The following is a 17877-nucleotide window of genomic DNA, read 5'->3' as shown; positions in this document are numbered from 1 at the left end:
GCAGTTTGTTTCGGTTGTATTTTTTTCATAGTGACTGCACACTTCTCAATTTCTGCATTATTCACACCTCAACAAATCTTATTTCATTAGATTTTTGGAACTACAATGGTAATTTTGGTGATTAACTTTAAATTGAGGATAATACACGAGCACATATTAACATAATGTCAAAACAATTTTGTACAATTGTTACTTAACCTCGGTCAAATCATTTCCACCCCCAGCATCCTCCCAAATGGACTTTTATTAACATGACACAGGCAAACATAAGAGAACCCTGGGCTTTATGCAGGGAAATGATTAAACGAGAACACTTATCAGAAATGATCATGCAGGGTGACAAGGCAGCAGGGCAAATCTCTGAATTCTCAGATTCTTAAGGCTGCCTCTGGCCTTTAGAGGAATTACATGAATGAGCCCTCAACTGGAGGCTTGTTGTGCCTGGGTGACAACTAGCTCAGCAGCAACATGTTTAGCTCCTTGCATTTATTATACACAGCTGATTTTAAAGGTGATGGATGGATATTAATTCTGTGAAGACCAAAGATCTTAATTTCTGTCTTGATATCAGCTGTACCTAAGAAAATCCATGTTTTAAGACTGATGGAGAGTTCATCGTCTGTGGCCTCTTCAGTCAATGGACAGACCAGAAAAAGAAAAAAAAAAAATAAGGAAAAAAAAAAAAAAAAGGAAAAATCCACAAGAGGAGTGATGAGTCAGAAACAGAGTGACAGAGTGGTGCCTCACATAGCCCGGGGATCTGTTTAATCCCATGAAGTCTGCTACCTCTTCCTTGCAGGAGGCTGCTCCCATGTGCTCTGTTCATCACTGCACAGGAACCACATTCCCATCCTACTCCACGACTGGCAAAGAATCCTCCTGGGCTTTCCTCTCATTACCTGCCAGGGGAAAGGGAAAACATTCAGCTGCGTGTCCGATTTTCAGTCTCACTGGATTTCCTAGGACTTCATCTTGCAATTCCCAGAGCTTTTCTTGCAATCAGCAGACTGGCTCCCACAGGCATCATGTGGAGTGGGATAAATCCCTTGCCACTGAAGCAGGGATAAATGAGTGCTGGGCTTGTTGGAGCTGTGTTGAGGGACTGGCAGGCCAGGTATCTATTTTGCACATGTACTTGCTTCAACAATCACTTCCTAACCACAGCAAACACTGGAAATTTGCTGAAATTTGTGGCTGGAGCCATCATATGAAATACAGAATAAATGGAGAGAAAAGATTTGTCAATATACTGGCTTTTATCCAAAGCTCAACCATGGACACTGGTTCTATGGCAGAAGAACTCCCCTTTGCCATCTAGCTGAGATGCTTCTGAGCAATTTGATGTTAATTTGCACAGTCCCACATCCTTGGAGAAGAAATTCTTCCCACAGCCTCTGCTTGGTGCAACACCTGGCAGCCTTTCAGGTCTGGGCTGTGGAGAAGTTCTCATCAGCATCATCAAGCTCTGAAAATGAAAGGTATATCCACCTTTACATGTCAAGCCCCAGACACAGATCCCCGAGACAGGAAGGAGCAGGTAATCACTTTGTAATCACTGGGAATGAATCCACAAATCACCTCCTAAATTCGCTCACGAGAACCTTAATTTAAATACTCAAACTTTGAAATATTCAAGACCGATTTCACAACGTTGACTTAAATTAATTCTGACACTTATTCCAAATGTCAGGTGAAAGAGAAAAATAAAGGAAGAAAAGATATATAGGCTTTTTGGTTTGGTTTGGTTTCATTCATGATTTTCTGGAGATTTTTTTTCCCCCCACATAACCAGTCTGAATGGAACACAATAAATCTGAGAAGGTAATAAACAGCTCATAAAAATAACTTTTCAAACTGTTGCTAAAACAACCTCACAACAGTTGGTGCACTAATGGCTCACTGGAGGGATCAGAGAAAGCTTAGGTGAGCCATGAGCTTCAGGGTACAAAAAGTGCTAGCTGTTAGCACAGTGCCATGGCTTTACATTAGGAAAAGTCAGTATCAGAGCATGTAGAACCTGTGGGGTAACAATTAGGATCTGTTTGCTCCTTTCTTTCCCTTTGGTCTCTCATTTTTCTCTGTAATACTCCACAGTTTGAAAGGTTTTGTCTTTTCTACACAAGGTCCAAGTTTGTTGTGAGGTCTTGCAGGGCGGCATTTTGTAGCTTGCAGCAGGTAGAGGATATGGCACAGATGTTCTGGGGAATCATCTGGACTGAACATCTGCTGAGGGCTTGGCAGTGGTTTGAGGAACAGGATTTGATGCTCCCCTCCATTGTGTTAATAGCTCCTTTTTCATTTGGAGGCCTTTTCTGTTGCAGACAGCTGTGACCACTGCATCTGCATTTACTGCATCGGCATTTTACCAAAAAACACATTTCTTAGAGGAAAAAGAAGATATTTATCCAACCTCTAATGGCAAAATAGTGTTTGGTTGAGGAGAAGCCCTTGCTGGAGCCAAACCTCGCCGCAACAAGAAGCCCTCAAATAGAGAGGCCATGCAATAAACAAAGAATTGTGTTTCTGCAACCACCAGCTTGAGGAAGAAGGGACAAAGCATGAGTCACTGTGACGTGCACAAGCGGAATTATGAATGATAAGCTAAAAATAAAATGCTTTCAAATATAGTTGTGTTCCTGCTTCTGACTGAGGAGCAGATTCCTCCAGGGGGGATGACACCTTCCCAGTTCAGCTGGGCAGCTCTGTCAGCCACATGCAGAGACCCAAAGCAAGCAGCCCCCACAGCGCCCTGCAGCTGCAGCACAGGAGTTTGAGCCTGATGGATGATGGCAGCCAGGCTGTTCCTCAGGATGGGGCACTCCAGAATCGTGGCATCATCACTCTGCAGCCCTTCCACGGCCAGACATCACCCATTCAAAAGAGGCACCCATGATGTCAGCTCTAGAAGGACACACAGCATCTTGTGAGACTGTCAAAACATAACATCTTGAGCCTGCACAGAACTGAGCCAAAAGCTCAACATTAAACACCACTGATGATAGACTTTTTCTCTGATAGGTGCTGTGAGTAGCTGATAAGAACACATGAGCCACACTGTCAATGCAATGAGGCTCCTCCTGAGCTTTTTAGTGCACTGATATTTCACAATGTGAATCACTTCGTCCTGAGAAATGTTCCAGCAATGCAATAATATGAGTGCATAAATTCTAAGGTCCTTGCTTGGTGGTTTTCACAGATTTTCCACGGTGCTTTGCCACCTTGCCAGGGTAAGGGCAGGGTAAAGCCTCGACAGTGGCTTTTGGTCAGTGCCTATGCAGCTGAAAGTCTTGGTAGCTCTTGGTAACACTTCCAAGTCTATAGTAGCCCCTGCTGGATGTTACCCAGAAGGGGAAGAAGAAAAAAGACAAGGTAAGCTCTCTTAAAGCCTTTTTGCAAGCTTGAACACTTCTCTCTGGTTTTGTCTATTTGTGTAAAAAAGGGGGAATTCTGAAATACTCCATGCAGTACAGTACCAGCTCAGACTAGGTTCCCACCACCAAAATTCTGGTGACTATTTGGAATAAAACTGTGTCAGGCTGATGTACAAACCTCAGCAACTCTGAGGGAGAGGAAGCAGAACACCACAAGCACAGAATCGGGCAGGAGTGGGTCCACCTTGAAGTAGGGGAGGAAAGAGCATCAGCAGTTGAGTTGCCAGAGTGTACAGCTGCTTTTCCAGGTAGAGGGGGAACACTGAGAAAGCAGGGAATGAGCCCTGAGCTCATTAAGTGATTCCTGAACATCTTCAGATATTATCACAGCACACAGGAGTCCAGGACACTTCTAAGGCTGTGAGACAGACCTCAGTGGAGAAGACAGCTTTGCCTTGATTTTGAAGACTAAATGCTGCTAAGCTCCATGGGCTGGAAAGGGGATGGCTCTCATCTTTAAAGGGAACAACAGAGGTATCTGACTTATCTTCTCTTGCTAATGAGCTATTAGAAATTGTTTTTGAGCCATACTCTTTGGCCTCATTATAACTGTGCTCCCATAAGCTCTGACTGTTATAATGAGGAGAAATCTGGACTGATGCACAGTTTTAATGAGATCCAGTGTAGATGTAAACCAGAAAGTCTTATATGTGAAGTCAGACCTCAAAGTGCAGTAACAGAAATAGGTAAAGGGTTTACCTCAACAGAGAATCCTGGGTGGGAGAAGAGGAAACAACAATTTTCATGTCACAGGCAGAACAGATAAAACTTGGCCCACACAAATCAAATATGAATTCAAGAGCTGATATCTAGAAGGATGTAATTCACCAAGGAGAAAGGAGTGAAGCTAAAAAGAGATCCAGCAGCTAATGACTTCTAAGAGTTGAATGGTGAAAGGAAACGCTCACTGTCGACAACACCAGTAAGGAATGAAACAGCCAGCAGAACATTTCTTTTGTTCTTGTCTCATTTCTTTTCATGAAAATTAAAAGGGCAGTTTTCACAGCTGGTGAAGGACTTTTTTCCCCCTTCACTCTGCCATCTGATGCTCCACTTTGAAAACAGCAAATTTATGCCTGAAGCTGAACAGGTAAAAATTGGACTCAGTTGCCTGTGGGTATTTTGCCATGAAGAGCAGCAGGACCTGATGAGAGGTTTCATCTAGATCAAATCAAAGAATATTCAACAATGTCTTTGTTTTCACAGGAGACTTCCAAGCAGCAAGAGGGAGGCAGGGCTCTGCTGGGTGTACCCCAGGATGCCCAGGGCAGTCTGTGCTGAGAAGGGAAGTGAATAGGGTGGGACTCTCAGCTTTTTGCCTACATTCTCTGAACTCAATGAGCCAGAGTGAGAGATCTCCAGCCTGAACCCAGAGGGGAGGATTTCTTCACCATGCCATTATGTAATGTCTCATGAGGCTAAGAAGCAGGGATAAAACCTGTGTGAACTCCCACCTTCTCAACAGAGCTCTGTCTGATGGTGCTCTGCCAGAGCACAGCACTGTCCTCTTCTCTTTGTTAGCATCATGTTTCTCCTGAAAGATCAGGAGTAAACATCCACCAAGAATTACCCTGAGATAGTTCCTGTCAGGTCTTGAGTTTTGAAACAAGTAGGGAGAAATCTTTCTTTCAGGAGTAACTTTTCAAGAGTTACTGTGCCTTTTTTCTGAGTCATTTTTATTAATTTGTGGCTGTTTATTTGAGCTGTGCATAAGCATATTCATATGGGGAGCATCACAGTGGCCATTCTCAAAAGATGTCTTGCAGCCATAAAGACTAGAGATTTCTGATATTATCTTCAATGAAATGTTAAACACTGCAAATACTGATATGGCTGGCTCAGCACCCAAGTTCTGAATAACTCGTTCAGCCTCTGGCTGTGCCTCCAAATGGCTGAGTCCCTATGTGTATCCCTGAGAAGATTTCTGTCCTGGGATGACCATGATCTTCAGAAAATCCCATGTGTGAAGGAGTTTATTCCCCAAACCCTAAAACTGCTCTGTCCCTGACTGTACTAAACCATGGCCAGATTTCTGTAGCTTCTACTTAGGAGAGAGGAAGCACAAGCATTAAATGCAAGGTTCTTTCTGCAGTGCCAGGCTGGCTGCAGCTCTCAGTCCCAGAAGCCTGTAGTGATGTATTCCCCAGCCTCTGTGCCTCCCAGGACTAGGAATTGCTCTGCTGTGACAGTGGCTCTCATTTTACAGTAGGACTGCCAACATGATGGTTTTATACCAAGAGGAGAGTGCTGTCCCTTCACACACTGCTTGGAAAATCCAGGATTGCTGTGGTTTATTTTTGATCATTAGATGTCAAGGATTCAACACTGAACACTAAAGGGTTTTGTTATTGCAGATGCTGTTGGTTTGAGATGGAAAGCCATGCTCTGCTTCTCTACATCCCACCTGGAACGAGCTGGAGGAAGCAGACAAGGAGAATGCTGCTTCTTTTACTAATTTCTCCCCCATTAGCAGTCATCAGAGCAGCCACTGGCTGGAAGCTGGTGCATGCACTGGGGATGGTGCACACATGGCACAGCCTGTGTGAACTCAGGGTCAGTGCTTGCATATGTAACTTCTTGAACGGTGATTCAGGTGACAGGTCATAAATACGGAAATGATTTGAGGTAGGAGGCACCTGTGTGAGTGTGGGTACCCCTGAAATGCCTCTAACTTGCTGTGTTAGTCCTGTGTTTGTGTAAGTGTGTGCACCCAAAAAGGAGGAGAGGAATGATGAAGAGTCCCTTTGGGTTTAAGAACGGGTCACTATTGCTGCCTCCAGGGGTAATATGTATGTTCAGATATGTAGAAATGTATGTTCAGAGGCAAGGGTGATTCCTAAGGCCACTTTGCTTGCACAGGCCTGGAGGTCTGAAGTGCTGGATGTCTTGTAAATCCTGCGTGTGGCACAGAAGGGGTGAGGTAGGGATAGACCTAAATCCATTTAAATAGAGGGGTTGGGCAACTTTGCAACTCTGACTGTCTTGTGTGACCCAGGAATATGTGCCATGCATTGTTGATGGGGCTAAACTGCCTTGCCCAGTGACAAATCCCCTTTAGGAGAGCTCTGACCCCCTTCAGATCCCCTGGGGTGATATTTGTCAGGTCTTGCAGCATGGTCTGGATGTGGTTACCCATTCAGTTCTGGAGCATTTCCACTCTTGGCAAGAAGCTGTTAAAAAATAAAGGGGTGGCAGGGAGGGGGAATGTATCACCTAATTGATTAGCTCTGTGAATCACAGAGATGCCAGCCTGTCAAAGAGTAAATCACTGGAGCTGTCTTTGATGTCTCCTTTGGTCAAGGACACTCCAGCCTGCTAAAAGTGTTGCCTTTCCTTTAATGTGCTTTCTCTCCCCTCTCTCTCACCCTTAGTCTTGTGTATGTGCATGCAGGGATGTTTTTCCACTGGATGCCTGCAGCTGCCATACTTTGTATTTTGATTTCTTCGGCAATTACTGGCTAGGCAGGCCAGCCCTGTAGGACAGGCCTGCAGAGGAGTGATTACTAAAGAATGGAAAATGCAAAGAGGGGTATTAGAGGCCCCTCAAGGGATCTCTCTTCCTCCCACCACAGTGCTGTCACTCACTTTGAAAAATACCTCCCACTGCAAATAATCATCCTGAAGGTAATGGGGACCTCCAGTTAATCCCATCTTGTGGTAGTTGGGGGAGAGGGGAAATGTAAATGGGGGTGGCTGTTGGCAGAAACACATGGTCTTTTTGCACTATCTAAAAAGCTATTTGTTGTTTTTTTTTCCCATTTCCAGCATGGCTGGAGATTCACTAACAGTCATGTGGTGCTGAAAGACTATAATAAAAAGCTAAGTGATGAGGCAGCTTTTGTGATGGAATTTCAGCACTCCCAACAGGAGCTGAAGCCAGATCCCACATACACAAAAAAAAGAGAAGTGCTATTCAGACAAAACAGAACAAGCTAACCAAATTTCTCTAAATTTCAAGCCTGAACTAGTTCCAGAGCTTCAGAAACTGTTATAAGGCACATCTGATCTCACTGCCAGTAGGCACCGCGTCTCCTGTCACGTGCCACCTCGGATGGAAGACTGCTCCCCAGGAGTGAGCTGCTTGCCTTGGTTCCTTGCCAATGCCACCTGGCTGACTCTGCCTAGGTAGAGCCCAGTGCTAGTGAGCATTGGCTCAGGCAGACGCTCGGATCGGGGCCAGGCTGGAGATGGCCTGTTAGGCGCTGTCGCTCGCTTGGCTGCCTTGGTTTGTGGTGCTGGGAGAGGGCTCAGCACTAGGAGGCTTCTGCCAAGATTTTCTGCATGACAGCACCCTCCTTACCGCAGTCTGCGGCTGGACTGAGCTTCTTCCTGCACTTCCCAAGAGTGGGCCTGTGGAGGAAAGGAATTCTGACGTTTCCAGGCTGTTCTCCTCGGAGGTCCCTGCAAACACAAGCTGCTCCCTGTCACGGTGCATGCAGCCCATGTGTTAACAGCACTGAACTACTCTGGCCACACAGGCAGAGAGAGAGAGAGGGGCTTTGGTGATCACTTCCTTCCTCACAAGGTAGCCTGACCCCAAAAATGTTCATGGGGGACTGGCAAGCAGAGAATGGTGCTCCCAGAACATGCCTTGCTGTCATTGCTTCTCGCTCCACCTCCCAGTAAAGCAGCTCAGGGAATGTCATCACTCAGCAGGCTTAGGACAGGCCCAAAGTGTCAAAAACAAATGAAAGAAACCACTCAGGGGTTGAAACAGCAACAAAGGTGCTAGTGAAGAAGGACGAGATAAGCAGTTTTGATGGAAGGATGTTTTATGCTAAATGCACTAAAATTCACTGTCTAGCCCTTATCTCAGGCTATTTCTGTCTTCCAGCAGGAGTTTATTGCCACAATGCTTCTCATGCAAGAATTTCCAAATTGTCTCCAAGTCAGCCAATCAGCTGGCCCCTGGTAAGGTACCTGGGTGGAGATTTGAGTCTAAGGTGACATCTCTTGTCTTTGAAACAATTATTAAAGCTTTTTCTTGCTTGCCTTTTTTTTTTTCCTGAAGCACTTTTCATTTGCCAACAGCTTTTTTGAACTTTAAAAACAGCACATGGCACAGCTTTCTAGAGTGGACACCTGCCTGTAGTTAATGTCACCTCCTTCCTCCTACTCTTCTTCCTCTCTGCCATCAGCCTGTTGCCACAGAAGAGGCCTGAAAAGAGCTAAAATACATGTGCCAGCCTGACATTGCTCATGGACTGGTGTTTCTGAGAGCTGAAAATACCAGTCCTTGGAGGCTACACATGGAAACATTCAGTGCTTTCCCTTTTCATTCCCCATCTCCATTTTGCACTGTCAGGATTAAACCCGCTTCACCCATGCCATGTGAGCGCTGCTTTGTTCTAAATTCCTCCTCAAAATGACACGCTTCCCATGGCAATCTTGTTATCATTACCAACCAAGCATGTAATTTTCTCCTCTTCTCCTCTCCCCAAAAGTATATGATCTTAGTTTATTAGATTCTATATCTATAAAACAAGCCATGGTAGGAGGCACAATGAAAATATAAAGAAAGGTGATGAGGCATTTTGCTACCACCTCTGAATTCTGACTGGCTTTAAGGATACAGAAGGCATTAAGCCATCATTCAGAATAAACATGTTAATCCCTCTTTAAATCCTCGCTGCCAAAGCAGAGGTGACCACCGGTGGCTTTTGAAGGGCATAATGCTGTTGGTCTTAGCGGGGATGCAGCGATTTCCTTGTGTATCTTTAGTGAGAAGCCCTGACAGGGAGCTAATGGCTGGATTCATCTGGAGAAGAGGTGATTACTAGAAATGTGGAGATGATGGTTTAACATTACGGCATATATGGAACTTCTTTTTCTTGGGCTTGAGATCTTAAAGAACCTCTCAGAGGCAATCAATGGCACTTTAGTACCCTTTGAAGCTTTTATTCACAACATTTGCATGGTACTTTGTGACACATTGACTTTACTATTTTCCTTCAATTTTACACAAAATTGCTCCAGACCTGCATTTAAGTTGCTGTAAATGCGGTGATCTGTCAGCTTCAATCACACACTGCATCTGGGGCTCCCTTTCTGCAGTAAAATCTTGGGTCATCATTACATTTTCCTATGCTCTAGGATGGCAATGGGCTAATTGTTTAACTCTGCACCTGCCCTTCTGTGAACTGAGACCCTGCACCTCGAAAGAACTCAACAGGATTGGCATTGACCTAGCAGAGAATTACAGTGCTGGAACACCAAATTGATATAACACTAAAATAAACTGGGCTCCAAGGCTCTGAATGGGCAATATTGTATATGCTAAGTGAATGAGGGCTGAATGTTCAAACAGCTTCTTTAAAAATTCAAGAGCAATTTCCTAATTTTAAGTCTGCACATATATTTGGGGGTTGATTTGGGACCTAAAACAGGTGCTTTTTTTTTTTTTTTTAATCTACAGCTTTGATCTCATACAGCCACATGAGCTTATCAGTGTCAGAAACAAACTCTATATAGAAAAAGTCAAAGACAATTTATACCTCATGGATATAAATTGGAAAAGTGCACTTTTAAAAAGATATCAAAAAGTATAATGTATTCATCTGCCTGGAAAATGCCATGAATCTCTCATTCCTCCATATCTTATATTCAGCCAAGCCCTTTCCTGCAGCTGGCACTGTGCAGGCTCCTCTCCTTGCAGCTCAAAAGGTTGGAATTAACCTGACTCCAAGGAAAACAGCTTTCCACACAAAAAAATGCAAGAAAGACCATGGAGAGCTCAGAAATCAGCACCCCAAAGTTGTGGATGGCCCAGGCTGAATTTGGTGATGCCATTCCCTCCAACCGGGAGCACTAAAAGTTTGGCATGAGGCGTGAAATATTCACCCAGGCTGCCACCATGTGAGAACGATAGTGAGCGCTTGAGCAGAACATCTGTCAGAGGGGTGGCAGCTGGCAGAGCCCGGCAAGGATTTTCTGGGGAGAAATGGGCATGGTTTCCTAATTTTGTTGCAATGCTGAGCTGCGTGGGAGGGTGCGGGGAGCAGGTGTGAGTGAGAGTGCTGCTTGCTCGGTGAAGAGACAGAACAAGTGCCCTGAGGAAGCACGTTTGAGAGGGCAGACGTGAGTGCTGCAGCGTGGCAGAGGAGATGGGGAGCAGTGGGCTCAGCAGGTGGCTCCTTGAGGCCCAGGAAATGGCCTCTGATTGCTGCAGGCTTCTCCCAGCCTGGGTCTGTCAGCAAACCACCGTCCCAGACTCCTTTCCACGCAGGATGGAAGCTTTTTGCATGTGTAAGTGTCCAACTCAAGGCCTTCCAGAAGGGCACACCTGCAGCAAGGTGAGTGTTTTCCCATGGGCCCAAGCCCTGGTCTTGGTGCCCTCAGTGCAGATGGGATTGAACAGCTCAGTCCTTGGCAGGTATCCAAACCCAGCTCAGCACAAGGAAAGAGATTTGGGTCCAAACATCTTCCAACCTGGTCTGGGCCTGACATTGCTCTCCCATTTGTCCTCTGACTGCTTTCAAAGGAGTTTTATTTGACCTTCCCCAGGAGCAGATTTTGGATGTCCCATCACTGGCTTCTCACTTCCCTCTTCTCCCTAAATTGACCTCATAGTTAGGGAGGTGAGTCTGGTAGAGGTGTGAGGCTGGAGGGAGGCAAACACAGAGCCTGAAACCAGCTTTGAGAGGGAGCAGGCTTACCTGTGAGGAGGAAGGATGTTCAGAGAGGAGTGAAGTGGTCTAAGGAAGTCAGCCTGACTGCAAAACTTCTTTGTAAATGTAACAGGACTTCAGTCTAATATTTAAATTATTTTCCTCTGTGTCAGGGTAACTCCTTGTGTGCACACAAAGGTACCCACACTCCCACTTTTTTCCACCAGACCATGCAAAGGCTCAGAAATGCAGTAATTCATTTCCCCATTATTACCACTCCTGCCCTGCAGATAATTCTGCTGAGTTTTTAATTTAGCACTATTCTGTAAGCAAATATTTCCTCTTTTTGCACTAAGGTAGCGACTGCCAGAGACTGAGAGCTTTGTCCGTGCTGCAGGTCACTAGAAAGGGTTAATCAGCTGGGGGTACATGTTGTCTGATTCCCATAGTGTGGGAGTGAGACAATAGGAGATCAGAGCTGGACTCAACTTCTTTGCATTCTCCCCCACACTCCTTTTGGAGGGTGTTTCAGGGACAGGCTGTGAGGAATGCACACTATCTAATCTGCATGTATAATGTAAATATGCACATTTTTATTTGCTCTCTCCATCTGCAGGGAACTTGCTGGCATCAGAACAGCCATGCGGGCTCGCAGCAAAGTTTCCTTGTGAAAGGGAAGGAGAAGACTTAGCAAGGCTGCTTGCTCTCTGCCTCCTGCATCCTGTGCAAATGGGTGCACAGGGCCTGTCCTATCACACTTTCACATTTGGTCTCAAAGTCTGGGATGGACTGGGCCTCTTAAAGGGAGCTAGTCCCTTAACTGAGCTGGGAAATCAATGTGGAAGAGGGAAGAGAAGAAATTGCACTTGGCCAACCTTAAACCATAATTTAAACCAATTTCTCCAGCATAGCAGAAACTTAAAAAAATAATATTTAGGATAGGACAACTAGGTTTTATCTTTTGGTACAGACAAGATTAAATGGAGGTAAATTCGAGAATGCTAAGCTTCTCAGCATGAGGAAATCAAAATGTTTCATCTGAGTTGTCAAAATAAAATGTCTAGGCTGTATGTTTTGCAGGTTTTTTCCGTGTTTGCATTTGAAGCAAGTTGGGTAATTTGCAGATTGACTAAAGCAGCATTTTTTGCTTTAAAAAAAAAAAAAAAAAGTAATTTTCATGAAAAGCTGTTCCCCAGCTCCATTGTGGCCTTCTGAACAATGCTATTACCCTGGCTGGGAAGCAGCAGCAGCAGCAGCAGCAGCTGGAGTCCCTTGCCCTGCCATCAATAGCTTGCAGCTCTTGGAGTCCTGGCTGCCCTATAAATTGTCTGTCTCCCAGCTGGCTGAAACATCTGACTTTGCTCCACAAAATGTTTTGGGCTCAGGTCACTTGAAATCAGGGAGAGGTGTTGCTGTGCAGAAACTAATGGTGCAAAAGAACAGAAGTTTCCACAGGGCCACCAGGATCTAGCAAAAACTTTTCTCATAATCTCTTTCAAGAACACAGATCTACCTTCCCGTGGAATTTTGCAAAGACATGGCTGACTCAGAAGGGGTTTTTATCTATTTTCCTTATTGTTCCACTGCATGCGTGTGTATTTATGTGAGGTATTTGTGTGTATGTGGTTGTGGCAGTATAAATATTAATAGCACAAGGGTGAGAATACATGTGGCCCTCAAATGAGGTTACATAAACACACAGCTGCTGTGCTATTTGTAAATTTATAAAGACACATTTCCATCAAGAGTGTGAAAGTCAAATAACCGTGCAGGGAGAAAATGCACATATGCTTCACAAACTGCACAAGATTACATGGTGCTACTTAAACCCCAGCCCCACTGGGGTCAACTGGAGCTCCATCACTGACTCCAGTGGGATCAGGACTTGGCACAGAGCACTTGCTGTGATTTCCATGGATAAAGCAGAGTGAGCTACTGGAAAAAAAAAATCACTATGAGAAGTGCCAGTCTCTTGTGGCTTGCTGACATCTGAGCCTGATGGGGATGATGCAGAGAGCCTCCACCCTTGCCTCTGCTGTGGATGGAAAAACAGGACATGGATGGGGCCATGACCAGGAGGAAAGCAGCTCTGCATTTGCCTCCCTGCACTCCCAGCTCTGCCAGGGAGGGGCACTGCTGTTGCCTCAGCCAGACCAACAAAAGAGCATCTCTTGAGTGTTGGAAAAGGGTGATGCATTGACAGTGTGCAGGTCAGAGTATGGATTTCCATGCAGTCCCTTCGTGCAGTGTTAGCAGCTGCTTGCACTCACAGCCTCCCCAGGAGGTTTGGCAGTCACTGTCAGGCTGCATTCTGCACGACAGGACATGATGGGGCTAAGGTTTCACCCCATGAACAAGGTGGAGCATGCAAGGAGATGAGTCAGAAGGAGAAAGGTTTCAGGCATAAACAAGAGTGGTTTAGGCTGGGAAATAGATTAGTAGTTTAAAAAAATCCCTTATTTTCTGGGATTCTTAAATTCTGAAGTGCAATATTACATTTTTCCTGCTGCAGAAGATGTTCTCACACCCCAATGGCAAGTCTAGGATCATTATTTGGGCTCACAGAATTACCCTGTTCATGATAGTAGCCTTTCAGTCAGGAGCATCTTCCTAAGTGACCTTTCTCAGTCTGCTGTAATGCAGCAAACCCAACTCAGATATAGGCCTTGATATATGGAAATTTGTTTGAACCTTCTCCATATCCTCTATTCCCCCTGGTTTGGTTAAGTGTTGAAGGAGGAGCTCATGAGAAACTATTCCATAACCTTCCTGAGGCAGCCTAACCTCACAGGAAGAGTGTTGTGCCAAAATCTGCAGATTGTATTTTGGTTTTGTTTTGTAGTATCACTGAAGCTTTAACAATTGGCCCACAATGCAGTCATGTAGTCACCCAACCCTGGAGGACTTTCTTTGTGGGCACCAAAGGCTGGGATTCCTTTTTTCTGGGTCTTTGCCAAAGTGCTGGATTGAAATAAGGTTGGCCCAGAATCCCTGGGTACCCAGGGAAGACAAACAGACATGTGCAGATGGCAACTGAGATCTTGGGTGAGGTAAGGGAAGTGGACTGAATCCAAGCCTCAATCTGCCTTTGACTGGGAAAACTCAACTTCTAATGTTTTAATGTTGTCCTCAGGGGAGGGGATCCATCTGGGGGAAATATTATGCAACAGGTTGGGTTGTAAATGCGTGCTGAATACTCACTTCCCTCTGCAGACAAGACCTTTACTGAAATGAGAATAATTGAAATTTTGGTTCACTAGCAAGAACACTTCTTTTCTGTATTGTTTCTGACTGTTTTTTTTCCCTGCCAAAAGTAAAGCAAAGATAGCAAAATCTTGGTTTGGGCGAAACATTTCTTTTGTCTCTTTAACAGAACTAACAGCTGGATTATGAGCACGCTTCTCAAAACAAAATGTAAGGGAAATTCTAACCAAACTAAATTTGCAAAGGGAAGATCAAAACATTTTCTTTGAAAGTAGCAAAATGAAACATTTGGATCTGAGTAACATATTCAATGTCAAAATGAAGTTTTGAAATTCCCCTTTTAGCCTCTGAGAAGGACTCACTGAGGCAGATATAAATTTGAAAAAAAAGTTGCTGTTACCAAATCTGCATTGCCCACTGAAAGAAAATAATCCCAAAATGTCTTTCTGATCTAAAAATGATTCTACAAATGCAAGAGATCAGGCAGCTGTTTCTTGGACACAGTGCAGAGCTGTTTTAGCTAAAGTTTCAGCAAACCACCCTTAGGCTTTGCAGTAATGTCTCTGTTCAGTGATCATGAATCCCTTGCAATTTAGAACATAAAAATCCTGCTAGTGTCATCACAGACAGACAACATCACCTCATCCAGAAGGCAGGATGAGAGCAACCTGGCCTTGATTTGTCATACCTTTATTTCAGCTATTTGTGTTTGTTCCAACCAGCAGACTGGCTTTTGCTATATTTAGTTTCAATCTGGGGAGAAGGGCTGAAGGGAGTAATACAAATTTCATGAGAATGTTTTGTACTTTATCCCAAGTGTTTCTTACTTCCTTATGTGAAATATAAGTGAAAGAAGGGGATGGGTGGGGGGAAAGTGGTTTCCCAGAGTAGCACAACTGTGCAGATGGAGGAGCCACACCGGTTTGGCAGAGGAGGATTGGGATGAGTTAGAAAGACAGGGCAGATGCTGAAATCCCAGTCTGCAGGGTGGAGGGAGCACCACTGGCCATCAGCCAGCAGCAATCCCTTTCCTGGGTGGGTAGGGATGAGAAAAGCCTGGAGATGAAGAAGCCAATCTCTCCATGTCCTCTAACCACGGACACCTCACAGTGCCTTGCCTGGGTCAGGATTTGGGAGCACATGGAGGGAAGGAGGCACTGCCTGGTCTGCATCAGCACCACTGGAATGGCTTTTCCCATCTGCCTCATCTCCCCCCACTGCTTCTCAGAGCTGTACTTAGCTCAGCAGGGAGGCCTGGCCTGATGTGCCCGCTCCATCATTATCCAGAGAGGGATTTGGAAAGCCACTTGAAATGCCCGTGATTGTGCAGGGGTTAGGTGGCAATTTGCCAGCTGGAGCTTGGTGCTGCAGCCAGCAGGACAGCAGGGGACAGCAGGGATGGTGGCTCACCAGGGCAGCCAGTGCATATGTGCATCCTTCTCCCCTGCCTGCTCACTGCTGTTCCCAGCATCTCCAAAGGCTGAAATTTTTGCCTGCCTTTAGATGTCTAGACATCTGAAAGACTTCTTGAGCCATGGCCATGAGGTCAGGCATGCAAAGAGGACCATGTGTTAGCACTGGTGAAGTTATTCTGGACTTAAAACACAGCAGTTGCAGTGATTTTGCCTGCCCTACACCTCCTGCAGGCCATCAGCCTGCTTCCATGAGCTTTGCTCTGTGATGTGCTCTGCTTGGGCTTGTTACTGGTGTGAGCTGTGGGCTGACCTTAGTGCCACTGTTCGGACAAAATTCCCTCTGATTTTTCCCAGGCATACTCTGTACAGAGTAATCAAAGGGCCCTGGCTGCTGGCCCTCTGATGCATGTGCTTTTCACTTTGATTTTCTTCTCTTGTGACACAGCATCCAGCCTGTACAATGGCATATTCCCCACATCCCTTCATGAGGGATATGAATCTGCTCAGCTGTACTTCAGTCTGGTTTCCATTGGGAAGCAGTGCTCTGGAGCACTGGGGAAGATGGAAGGAGGCATCATGGAAAGCCAGGCACAATCCCTGGGAGCAGCAGGGTTTCAGCAAGGATGAGGCTGCCCCAAGGGAGTTTCCTGTGACAGACTGGAAATGGCAGATATGAGAGGCAGATATGGGTGAGATCAGCCTGATGAGGAGTCACATGAAAGGCACCATCTTCATCATGGGAATATGTAGATATTTGGGGGAAGAAAAAGTGTTTACCCCATAAGGTGACTTGTATTGGTGTTAGAGAAGGGCACTGATGCCTGAAAAATTTGCTAAATCTTCTAAATGAACAAAAGTGTTTGAGAATTTCTCTAGGAATACTGCACACAATAAGTGAATTTTCTAATTGTTCTACACCAGGTTATTTTGTTTGGCTCTAATTATATCCTTCCAGCAAAATAAATTATTTCTAATCCTCTCCCTGATAAGTGAGCAATGGAGTAATTACCTGAAACACTGCACTTGGACAGGAGAGACACCAATGTTATTTAAGCTGCAACAAACTGTAGGGTACAGCTGACTCCCACTGTTCCCCTTCCAATATTTGTCTATTATGTAATTCCAATCTATGACACCTGCTATTCCCTGTCCCTTTGAAATAACAATGTCTGTCTTTGTACACTGCTTTTCCACCACAGATCTCAAAGTACTTCACAAAGGCAAGCACCATTACCATCATTTTAGGGATAGCAAATCCAGACACTGGGAGGTTAACTGCTGCTGGGCTATCCCACATTTACTCCTTGACCACCAGATCATCCATTTACGATGCAGGTCAAATTTCTCCCTTTCATTCCTGGATCGCTTTCTCTCCCCTGTTCATTCCCATAGAATCCAAAGGCTTGTGCAGAGATTTAAATTTATGTGGAGTTATTGACATGGTGTTCTGCTCTTTGTCTCCTTGTGGTTCCTGGAAATCTTTGTATATCTGCCTGCTTTAGGAAGAGCCGAGATAATTTCTTTTTCTATGAGCACAGATTAGAAAAACAGATCTGGTTCATGTATCTTCCAAACTCTGAAGGAGCCTGACTGTGAGAATTCAGCTAAGACTGCAGGATAAAGGATCATTACAATATTCAGTATTTTTGACTCAGATTTGCACTCTAGCACTGCTCCTGACTTCACAGGCTGAAATGCTGGTTTCTTTAAACTAGAGTCTTTTGGGCCCATTTCTGCTCAAGAGTGCTCGTGGCTGTGTTTCAAATTCAGAAGAGGTTTATTTTTGACAGTAGCCTGTGCCTGAACTTTTACACTCAGCATCAATTGTGATGAGGGGAGAAAATGAATCTTTGCCTTTGAATGATAAACTGTTTAAAAGTAGGGCTTATAATGGCAGCAGTGAAAGAGTTTCATTTATAGCAGCCTCCATACGGTATGATAATATATTTCATGGGACAGAAGAGTGACAAGAGAAGAGAGGTAAAGAACCAACAATATTTCTCTTTGAGGTGCTCCCCCAACAAAACCAATTACTGGTCCTGTTTTTCTGAAGGGTGTGGAGATGCTGTTGTCACACCTAAATTTCCCTGTGGGACTTGGATAGGACACCAAAGACAGAACAGATGAAAGGACATAATTCAGTCAATCTCAGTAGATTTGCAGATGTTTATTTGTGGCAGAACCTTCACCCTCTGAGACCCTTTTCTGTTAGGGCAATGT

Source organism: Agelaius phoeniceus, chromosome 13, assembly GCF_051311805.1.
Source record: "Agelaius phoeniceus isolate bAgePho1 chromosome 13, bAgePho1.hap1, whole genome shotgun sequence".
Taxonomy (NCBI): Eukaryota; Metazoa; Chordata; class Aves; order Passeriformes; family Icteridae; genus Agelaius; species Agelaius phoeniceus.
Note: the sequence above shows the minus strand (reverse complement) of the source record.